This window comes from Oncorhynchus keta, unplaced genomic scaffold (assembly GCF_023373465.1).
Source record: "Oncorhynchus keta strain PuntledgeMale-10-30-2019 unplaced genomic scaffold, Oket_V2 Un_contig_24721_pilon_pilon, whole genome shotgun sequence".
NCBI lineage: Eukaryota > Metazoa > Chordata > Actinopteri > Salmoniformes > Salmonidae > Oncorhynchus > Oncorhynchus keta.
In genome coordinates this window covers 76,189-89,062 of record NW_026284071.1, presented here as the reverse complement: position 1 = coordinate 89,062, position 12,874 = coordinate 76,189, and the positions used below count along the sequence as shown (strand labels likewise).

At 29.6% G+C, this 12,874-nt stretch overlaps 1 pseudogene across 1 annotated transcript in view; it reads left to right on the top strand.

Annotated features, from left to right (window-relative positions):
* Nucleotides 1–12,874, top strand: part of LOC127922149 (insulin-like growth factor 1 receptor) — a 96,192-nt pseudogene that overhangs the window by 34,944 nt on the left and 48,374 nt on the right. The window lies entirely within an intron of this gene.

The following is a 12,874-nucleotide window of genomic DNA, read 5'->3' as shown; positions in this document are numbered from 1 at the left end:
CATGTTAGTTAGTTAGTTAACACCAGTGTGTATATAATACCTTATCACATGTTAGTTAACACCAGTGTGTATATAATACCTTATCACATGTTAGTTAGTTAATAATACCAGTGTGTATATAATACCTTATCACATGTTAGTTAGTTAGTTAATATCAGTGTGTATATAATACCTTATCACATGTTAGTTAGTTAGTTAACACCAGTCTGTATATAATACCTTATCACATGTTAGTTAGTTAGTTAACACCAGTGTGTATATAATACCTTATCACATGTTGGTTAACACCAGTGTGTATATAATACCTTATCACATGTTAGTTAGTTAGTTAATATCAGTGTGTATATAATACCTTATCACATGTTAGTTAGTTAGTTAACACCAGTCTGTATATAATACCTTATCACATGTTAGTTAATACCAGTGTGTATATAATACCTTATCACATGTTAGTTAACACCAGTGTGTATATAATACCTTATCACATGTTAGTTAGTTAGTTAATACCAGTGTGTATATAATACCTTATCACATGTTAGTTAGTTAGTTAGTTAACACCAGTGTGTATATAATACCGTATCACATGTTAGTTAGTTAGTTAGTTAACACCAGTGTGTATATAATACCTTATCACATGTTAGTTAACACCAGTGTGTATATAATACCTTATCACATGTTAGTTAATACCAGTGTGTATATAATACCTTATCACATGTTAGTTAGTTAGTTAACACCAGTGTGTATATAATACCTTATCACATGTTAGTTAGTTAGTTAATACCAGTGTGTATATAATACCTTATCACATGTTAGTTAATACCAGTGTGTATATAATACCTTATCACATGTTAGTTAATACCAGTGTGTATATAATACCTTATCACATGTTAGTTAATACCAGTGTGTATATAATACCTTATCACATGTTAGTTAATACCAGTGTGTATATAATACCTTATCACATGTTAGTTAGTTAGTTAACACCAGTGTGTATATAATACCTTATCACATGTTAGTTAATACCAGTGTGTATATAATACCTTATCACATGTTAGTTAATACCAGTGTGTATATAATACCTTATCACATGTTAGTTAGTTAGTTAGTTAGTTAACACCAGTGTGTATATAATACCTTATCACAGTTAGTTAGTTAGTTAACACCAGTGTGTATATAATATCTTATCACATGTTAGTTACTTAGTTAAGTTAACACCAGTGTGTATATAATACCTTATCACATGTTAGTTAGTTAGTTAGTTACACCAGTGTGTATATAATACCTTATCACGTTAGTTAGTTAGTTAGTTAACACCAGTGTGTATATAATACCTTATCACATGTTAGTTAGTTAGTTAGTTAGTTTAACACCAGTGTGTATATAATACCTTATCACATGTTAGTTAATACCAGTGTGTATATAATACCTTATCACATGTTAGTTAACACCAGTGTGTATATAATACCTTATCACATGTTAGTTAACACCAGTGTGTATATAATACCTTATCACATGTTAGTTAGTTAGTTAATACCAGTGTGTATATAATATCACTGTTATCACCATGTTATAATTATCACATGTTAGTTAACACCAGTGTGTATATAATACCTTATCACATGTTAGTTAATACCAGTGTGTATATAATACCTTATCACATGTTAGTTAGTTAAACACCAGTGTGTATATAATACCTTATCACATTAGTTAATACCAGTGTGTATATAATACCTTATCACATGTTAGTTAGTTAATACCAGTGTGTATATAATACTTTATCACATGTTAGTTAGTTAGTTAACACCAGTGTGTATATAATACCTTATCACATGTTAGTTAGTTAGTTAATACCAGTGTGTATATAATACTTTATCACATGTTAGTTAGTTAGTTAATACCAGTGTGTATATAATACCTTATCACGTTAGTTAATACCAGTGTGTATATAATACCTTATCACATGTTAGTTAACACCAGTGTGTATATAATACCTTATCACATGTTAGTTAACACCAGTGTGTATATAATACCTTATCACATGTTAGTTAGTTAGTTAACACCAGTGTGTATATAATACCTTATCACGTTAGTTAATACCAGTGTGTATATAATACCTTATCACGTTAGTTAATACCAGTGTGTATATAATACCTTATCACATGTTAGTTAACACCAGTGTGTATATAATACCTTATCACATGTTAGTTAGTTAGTTAACACCAGTGTGTATATAATACCTTATCACGTTAGTTAATACCAGTGTGTATATAATACCTTATCACATGTTAGTTAACACCAGTGTGTATATAATACCTTATCACATGTTAGTTAACACCAGTGTGTATATAATACCTTATCACATGTTAGTTAGTTAGTTAACACCAGTGTGTATATAATACCTTATCACGTTAGTTAATACCAGTGTGTATATAATACCTTATCACATGTTAGTTAGTTAGTTAACACCAGTGTGTATATAATACCTTATCACATGTTAGTTAACACCCGTGTGTATATAATACCTTATCACATGTTAGTTAACACCAGTGTGTATATAATACCTTATCACATGTTAGTTAGTTAGTTAACACCAGTGTGTATATAATACCTTATCACGTGTTAGTTAGTTAGTTAATACCAGTGTGTATATAATACTTTATCACATGTTAGTTAGTTAGTTAACACCAGTGTGTATATAATACCTTATCACATGTTAGTTAACACCAGTGTGTATATAATACCTTATCACATGTTAGTTAATACCAGTGTGTATATAATACCTTATCACATGTTAGTTAGTTAGTTAACACCAGTGTGTATATAATACCTTATCACATGTTAGTTAATACCAGTGTGTATATAATACCTTATCACATGTTAGTTAATACCAGTGTGTATATAATACCTTATCACATGTTAGTTAATACCAGTGTGTATATAATACCTTATCACATGTTAGTTAACACCAGTGTGTATATAATACCTTATCACATGTTAGTTAGTTAACACCAGTGTGTATATAATACCTTATCACATGTTAGTTAGTTAGTTAGTTAACACCAGTGTGTATATAATACCTTATCACATGTTAGTTAGTTAGTTAACACCAGTGTGTATATAATACCTTATCACATGTTAGTTAGTTAGTTAACACCAGTGTGTATATAATACCTTATCACATGTTAGTTAACACCAGTGTGTATATAATACCTTATCACGTGTTAGTTAGTTAACACCAGTGTGTATATAATACCTTATCACATGTTAGTTAACATCAGTGTGTATATAATACCTTATCACATGTTAGTTAGTTAGTTAACACCAGTGTGTATATAATACCTTATCACATGTTAGTTAGTTAACACCAGTGTGTATATAATACCTTATCACGTGTTAGTTAGTTAACACCAGTGTGTATATAATACCTTATCACATGTTAGTTAACACCAGTGTGTATATAATACCTTATCACATGTTAGTTAATACCAGTGTGTATATAATACCTTATCACATGTTAGTTAATACCAGTGTGTATATAATACCTTATCACATGTTAGTTAATACCAGTGTGTATATAATACCTTATCACATGTTAGTTAACACCAGTGTGTATATAATACCTTATCACATGTTAGTTAGTTAGTTAACACCAGTGTGTATATAATACCTTATCACATGTTAGTTAGTTAGTTAACACCAGTGTGTATATAATACCTTATCACATGTTAGTTAACACCAGTGTGTATATAATACCTTATCACATGTTAGTTAGTTAGTTAACACCAGTGTGTATATAATACCTTATCACATGTTAGTTAATACCAGTGTGTATATAATACCTTATCACGTTGTAACACCAGTGTGTATATAATACCTTATCACATGTTGGTTAAACACCAGTGTGTATATAATACCTTATCACGTTAGTTAACACCAGTGTGTATATAATACCTTATCACATGTTAGTTAGTTAGTTAACACCAGTCTGTATATAATACCTTATCACGTTAGTTAATACCAGTGTGTATATAATACCTTATCACGTTAGTTAATACCAGTGTGTATATAATACCTTATCACATGTTAGTTAACACCAGTGTGTATATAATACCTTATCACATGTTAGTTAGTTAGTTAATACCAGTGTGTATATAATACCTTATCACATGTTAGTTAATACCAGTGTGTATATAATACCTTATCACATGTTAGTTAACACCAGTGTGTATATAATACCTTATCACGTTAGTTAATACCAGTGTGTATATAATACCTTATCACATGTTAGTTAGTTAGTTAACACCAGTGTGTATATAATACCTTATCACATGTTAGTTAATACCAGTGTGTATATAATACCTTATCACATGTTAGTTAGTTAGTTAACACCAGTGTGTATATAATACCTTATCACATGTTAGTTAACACCAGTGTGTATATAATACCTTATCACATGTTAGTTAGTTAGTTAACACCAGTGTGTATATAATACCTTATCACATGTTAGTTAGTTAGTTAACACCAGTGTGTATATAATACCTTATCACATGTTAGTTAGTTAGTTAACACCAGTGTGTATATAATACCTTATCACATGTTAGTTAGTTAGTTAACACCAGTGTGTATATAATACCTTATCACATGTTAGTTAACACCAGTGTGTATATAATACCTTATCACGTTAGTTAATACCAGTGTGTATATAATACCTTATCACATGTTAGTTAGTTAGTTAACACCAGTGTGTATATAATACCTTATCACATGTTAGTTAACACCAGTGTGTATATAATACCTTATCACATGTTAGTTAACACCAGTGTGTATATAATACCTTATCACATGTTAGTTAATACCAGTGTGTATATAATACCTTATCACATGTTAGTTAATACCAGTGTGTATATAATACCTTATCACATGTTAGTTAGTTAACACCAGTGTGTATATAATACCTTATCACATGTTAGTTAGTTAGTTAACACCAGTGTGTATATAATACCTTATCACATGTTAGTTAGTTAGTTAATACCAGTGTGTATATAATACCTTATCACATGTTAGTTAACACCAGTGTGTATATAATACCTTATCACATGTTAGTTAGTTAGTTAACACCAGTGTGTATATAATACCTTATCACATGTTAGTTAACACCAGTGTGTATATAATACCTTATCACGTTAGTTAACACCAGTGTGTATATAATACCTTATCACATGTTAGTTAAAACACCAGTGTGTATATAATACCTTATCACATGTTAGTTAGTTAGTTAACACCAGTGTGTATATAATACCTTATCACATGTTAGTTAGTTAGTTAACAACAGTGTGTATATAATACCTTATCACATGTTAGTTAACACCAGTGTGTATATAATACCTTATCACATGTTAGTTAACAACACCAGTGTGTATATAATACCTTATCACATGTTAGTTAGTTAGTTAACACCAGTGTGTATATAATACCTTATCACATGTTAGTTAGTTAGTTAACACCAGTGTGTATATAATACCTTATCACATGTTAGTTAACACCAGTGTGTATATAATACCTTATCACATGTTAGTTAGTTAGTTAACACCAGTGTGTATATAATACCTTATCACATGTTAGTTAACACCAGTGTGTATATAATACCTTATCACATGTTAGTTAATACCAGTGTGTATATAATACCTTATCACATGTTAGTTAACACCAGTGTGTATATAATACCTTATCACGTTAGTTAATACCAGTGTGTATATAATACCTTATCACATGTTAGTTAACACCAGTGTGTATATAATACCTTATCACATGTTAGTTAGTTAGTTAACACCAGTGTGTATATAATACCTTATCACATGTTAGTTAGTTAGTTAACACCAGTGTGTATATAATACCTTATCACGTTAGTTAACACCAGTGTGTATATAATACCTTATCACATGTTAGTTAGTTAGTTAACACCAGTGTGTATATAATACCTTATCACGTTAGTTAATACCAGTGTGTATATAATACCTTATCACATGTTAGTTAACACCAGTGTGTATATAATACCTTATCACATGTTAGTTAATATCAGTGTGTATATAATACCTTATCACGTTAGTTAACACCAGTGTGTATATAATACCTTATCACATGTTAGTTAGTTAGTTAACACCAGTGTGTATATAATACCTTATCACGTTAGTTAATATCAGTGTGTATATAATACCTTATCACATGTTAGTTAACACCAGTGTGTATATAATACCTTATCACATGTTAGTTAGTTAGTTAACACCAGTGTGTATATAATACCTTATCACGTGTTAATTAGTTAACACCAGTGTGTATATAATACCTTATCACATGTTAGTTAGTTAGTTAATATCAGTGTGTATATAATACCTTATCACATGTTAGTTAGTTAGTTAATATCAGTGTGTATATAATACCTTATCACATGTTAGTTAGTTAGTTAACACCAGTCTGTATATAATACCTTATCACATGTTAGTTAGTTAGTTAACACCAGTGTGTATATAATACCTTATCACATGTTAGTTAATACCAGTGTGTATATAATACCTTATCACATGTTAGTTAGTTAGTTAATATCAGTGTGTATATAATACCTTATCACATGTTAGTTAGTTAGTTAACACCAGTCTGTATATAATACCTTATCACATGTTAGTTAGTTAGTTAACACCAGTGTGTATATAATACCTTATCACATTGGTTAACACCAGTGTGTATATAATACCTTATCACATGTTAGTTAGTTAGTTAATACCAGTGTGTATATAATACCTTATCACATGTTAGTTAGTTAAATACCAGTGTGTATATAATACCTTATCACATGTTAGTTAGTTAGTTAGTTAGTTAACACCAGTGTGTATATAATACCTTATCACATGTTAGTTAACACCAGTGTGTATATAATACCTTATCACATGTTAGTTAGTTAGTTAACACCAGTGTGTATATAATACCTTATCACATGTTAGTTAGTTAGTTAACACCAGTGTGTATATAATACCTTATCACATGTTAGTTAGTTAGTTAATACCAGTGTGTATATAATACCTTATCACATGTTAGTTAACACCAGTGTGTATATAATACCTTATCACATGTTAGTTAACACCAGTGTGTATATAATACCTTATCACATGTTAGTTAATACCAGTGTGTATATAATACCTTATCACATGTTAGTTAATACCAGTGTGTATATAATACCTTATCACGTTAGTTAATACCAGTGTGTATATAATACCTTATCACATGTTAGTTAGTTAACACCAGTGTGTATATAATACCTTATCACATGTTAGTTAATTATTAACACCAGTGTGTATATAATACCTTATCACATGTTAGTTAACACCAGTGTGTATATAATACCTTATCACATGTTAGTTAGTTAGTTAACACCAGTGTGTATATAATACCTTATCACAGTTAGTTAGTTAGTTAACACCAGTGTGTATATAATACCTTATCACATGTTAGTTAGTTAGTTAGTTAAACACCAGTGTGTATATAATATCTTATCACATGTTAGTTAGTTAGTTAGTTAGTTAGTTAACACCAGTGTGTATATAATACCTTATCACGTTAGTTAGTTAGTTAGTTAACACCAGTGTGTATATAATACCTTATCACATGTTAGTTAGTTAGTTAGTTAACACCAGTGTGTATATAATACCTTATCACGTTAGTTAATACCAGTGTGTATATAATACCTTATTACATGTTAGTTAACACCAGTGTGTATATAATACCTTATCACATGTTAGTTAACACCAGTGTGTATATAATACCTTATCACATGTTAGTTAGTTAGTTAACACCAGTGTGTATATAATACCTTATCACATGTTAGTTAGTTAGTTAACACCAGTGTGTATATAATACCTTATCACATGTTAGTTAACACCAGTGTGTATATAATACCTTATCACATGTTAGTTAACACCAGTGTGTATATAATACCTTATCACATGTTAGTTAGTTAGTTAATACCAGTGTGTATATAATACCTTATCACATGTTAGTTAGTTAGTTAACACCAGTGTGTATATAATACCTTATCACATGTTAGTTAATACCAGTGTGTATATAATACCTTATCACATGTTAGTTAGTTAGTTAACACCAGTGTGTATATAATACCTTATCACGTTAGTTAATACCAGTGTGTATATAATACCTTATCACATGTTAGTTAGTTAGTTAACACCAGTGTGTATATAATACCTTATCACATGTTAGTTAGTTAGTTAATACCAGTGTGTATATAATACCTTATCACATGTTAGTTAACACCAGTGTGTATATAATACCTTATCACATGTTAGTTAACACCAGTGTGTATATAATACCTTATCACGTTAGTTAATACCAGTGTGTATATAATACCTTATCACATGTTAGTTAACACCAGTGTGTATATAATACCTTATCACATGTTAGTTAATACCAGTGTGTATATAATACCTTATCACATGTTAGTTAGTTAGTTAACACCAGTGTGTATATAATACCTTATCACATGTTAGTTAATACCAGTGTGTATATAATACCTTATCACATGTTAGTTAATACCAGTGTGTATATAATACCTTATCACATGTTAGTTAACACCAGTGTGTATATAATACCTTATCACATGTTAGTTAGTTAGTTAACACCAGTGTGTATATAATACCTTATCACATGTTAGTTAACACCAGTGTGTATATAATACCTTATCACATGTTAGTTAACACCAGTGTGTATATAATACCTTATCACATGTTAGTTAACACCAGTGTGTATATAATACCTTATCACATGTTAGTTAGTTAGTTAACACCAGTGTGTATATAATACCTTATCACATGTTAGTTAGTTAACACCAGTGTGTATATAATACCTTATCACATGTTAGTTAGTTAGTTAACACCAGTGTGTATATAATACCTTATCACATGTTAGTTAACACCAGTGTGTATATAATACCTTATCACATGTTAGTTAGTTAGTTAACACCAGTGTGTATATAATACCTTATCACATGTTAGTTAGTTAGTTAACACCAGTGTGTATATAATACCTTATCACATGTTAGTTAGTTAGTTAATACCAGTGTGTATATAATACCTTATCACATGTTAGTTAGTTAGTTAACACCAGTGTGTATATAATACCTTATCACATGTTAGTTAACACCAGTGTGTATATAATACCTTATCACATGTTAGTTAATACCAGTGTGTATATAATACCTTATCACGTTAGTTAACACCAGTGTGTATATAATACCTTATCACGTTAGTTAATACCAGTGTGTATATAATACCTTATCACGTTAGTTAACACCAGTGTGTATATAATACCTTATCACATGTTAGTTAATACCAGTGTGTATATAATACCTTATCACATGTTAGTTAACACCAGTGTGTATATAATACCTTATCACATGTTAGTTAGTTAACACCAGTGTGTATATAATACCTTATCACATGTTAGTTAGTTAACACCAGTGTGTATATAATACCTTATCACATGTTAGTTAATACCAGTGTGTATATAATACCTTATCACATGTTAATTAGTTAACACCAGTGTGTATATAATACCTTATCACATGTTAGTTAGTTAACACCAGTGTGTATATAATACCTTATCACATGTTAGTTAACATCAGTGTGTATATAATACCTTATCACATGTTAGTTAGTTAGTTAACACCAGTGTGTATATAATACCTTATCACATGTTAGTTAGTTAATACCAGTGTGTATATAATACCTTATCACATGTTAGTGTTAGTTAACACCAGTGTGTATATAATACCTTATCACATGTTAGTTAACACCAGTGTGTATATAATACCTTATCACATGTTAGTTAGTTAGTTAACACCAGTGTGTATATAATACCTTATCACATGTTAGTTAGTTAGTTAGTTAATACCAGTGTGTATATAATACCTTATCACATGTTAGTTAGTTAATACCAGTGTGTATATAATACCTTATCACATGTTAGTTAGTTAGTTAACACCAGTGTGTATATAATACCTTATCACATGTTAGTTAGTTAGTTAACACCAGTGTGTATATAATACCTTATCACATGTTAGTTAACACCAGTGTGTATATAATACCTTATCACATGTTAGTTAATACCAGTGTGTATATAATACCTTATCACATGTTAGTTAGTTAGTTAACACCAGTGTGTATATAATACCTTATCACATGTTAGTTAACACCAGTGTGTATATAATACCTTATCACATGTTAGTTAGTTAGTTAACACCAGTGTGTATATAATACCTTATCACATGTTAGTTAACACCAGTGTGTATATAATACCTTATCACATGTTAGTTAGTTAACACCAGTGTGTATATAATACCTTATCACATGTTAGTTAATACCAGTGTGTATATAATACCTTATCACGTGTTAGTTAGTGTTAGTTAACACCAGTGTGTATATAATACCTTATCACATGTTAGTTAGTTAGTTAACACCAGTGTGTATATAATACCTTATCACATGTTAGTTAGTTAACACCAGTGTGTATATAATACCTCATCACATGTTAGTTAATACCAGTGTGTATATAATACCTTATCACATGTTAGTTAACACCAGTGTGTATATAATACCTTATCACATGTTAGTTAATACCAGTGTGTATATAATACCTTATCACATGTTAGTTAACACCAGTGTGTATATAATACCTTATCACATGTTAGTTAACACCAGTGTGTATATAATACCTTATCACATGTTAGTTAATACCAGTGTGTATATAATACCTTATCACATGTTAGTTAACACCAGTGTGTATATAATACCTTATCACATGTTAGTTAGTTAGTTAACACCAGTGTGTATATAATACCTTATCACATGTTAGTTAGTTAGTTAGTTAACACCAGTGTGTATATAATACCTTATCACATGTTAGTTAGTTAGTTAACACCAGTGTGTATATAATACCTTATCACATGTTAGTTAGTTAGTTAACACCAGTGTGTATATAATACCTTATCACATGTTAGTTAACACCAGTGTGTATATAATACCTTATCACATGTTAGTTAGTTAGTTAATACCAGTGTGTATATAATACCTTATCACATGTTAGTTAGTTAGTTAACACCAGTGTGTATATAATACCTTATCACGTTAGTTAATACCAGTGTGTATATAATACCTTATCACATGTTAGTTAGTTAGTTAACACCAGTGTGTATATAATACCTTATCACATGTTAGTTAGTTAGTTAACACCAGTGTGTATATAATACCTTATCACATGTTAGTTAGTTAACACCAGTGTGTATATAATACCTTATCACATGTTAGTTAGTTAACACCAGTGTGTATATAATACCTTATCACATGTTAGTTAGTTAACACCAGTGTGTATATAATACCTTATCACATGTTAGTTAGTTAGTTAACACCAGTGTGTATATAATACCTTATCACATGTTAGTTAAGTTAACACCAGTGTGTATATAATACCTTATCACATGTTAGTTAGTTAACACCAGTGTGTATATAATACCTTATCACATGTTAGTTAGTTAGTTAACACCAGTGTGTATATAATACCTTATCACATGTTAGTTAACACCAGTGTGTATATAATACCTTATCACATGTTAGTTAACACCAGTGTGTATATAATACCTTATCACATGTTAGTTAACACCAGTTGTATATACCAGTGTGTATATAATACCTTATCACATGTTAGTTAACACCAGTGTGTATATAATACCTTATCACATGTTAGTTAGTTAGTTAACACCAGTGTGTATATAATACCTTATCACATGTTAGTTAACACCAGTGTGTATATAATACCTTATCACATGTTAGTTAGTTAGTTAACACCAGTGTGTATATAATACCTTATCACATGTTAGTTAGTTAGTTAACACCAGTGTGTATATAATACCTTATCACATGTTAGTTAGTTAACACCAGTGTGTATATAATACCTTATCACATGTTAGTTAACACCAGTGTGTATATAATACCTTATCACATGTTAGTTAGTTAACACCAGTGTGTATATAATACCTTATCACATGTTAGTTAGTTAACACCAGTGTGTATATAATACCTTATCACATGTTAGTTAACACCAGTGTGTATATAATACCTTATCACATGTTAGTTAGTTAGTTAACACCAGTGTGTATATAATACCTTATCACATGTTAGTTAGTTAGTTAACACCAGTGTGTATATAATACCTTATCACATGTTAGTTAGTTAGTTAACACCAGTGTGTATATAATACCTTACATGTTAGTTAGTTAGTTAACACCAGTGTGTATATAATACCTTATCACATGTTAGTTAGTTACACCCAGTGTGTATATAATACCTTATCACATGTTAGTTAACACCAGTGTGTATATAATACCTTATCACATGTTAGTTAGTTAGTTAACACCAGTGTGTATATAATACCTTATCACATTGTTAGTTAACACCAGTGTGTATATAATACCTTATCACATGTTAGTTAACACCAGTGTGTATATAATACCTTATCACATGTTAGTTAACACCAGTGTGTATATAATACCTTATCACATGTTAGTTAACACCAGTGTGTATATAATACCTTATCACGTTAGTTAGTTAATACCAGTGTGTATATAATACCTTATCACATGTTAGTTAGTTAACACCAGTGTGTATATAATACCTTATCACATGTTAGTTAACACCAGTGTGTATATAATACCTTATCACGTTAGTTAATACCAGTGTGTATATAATACCTTATCACATGTTAGTTAGTTAATACCAGTGTGTATATAATACCTTATCACATGTTAGTTAACATCAGT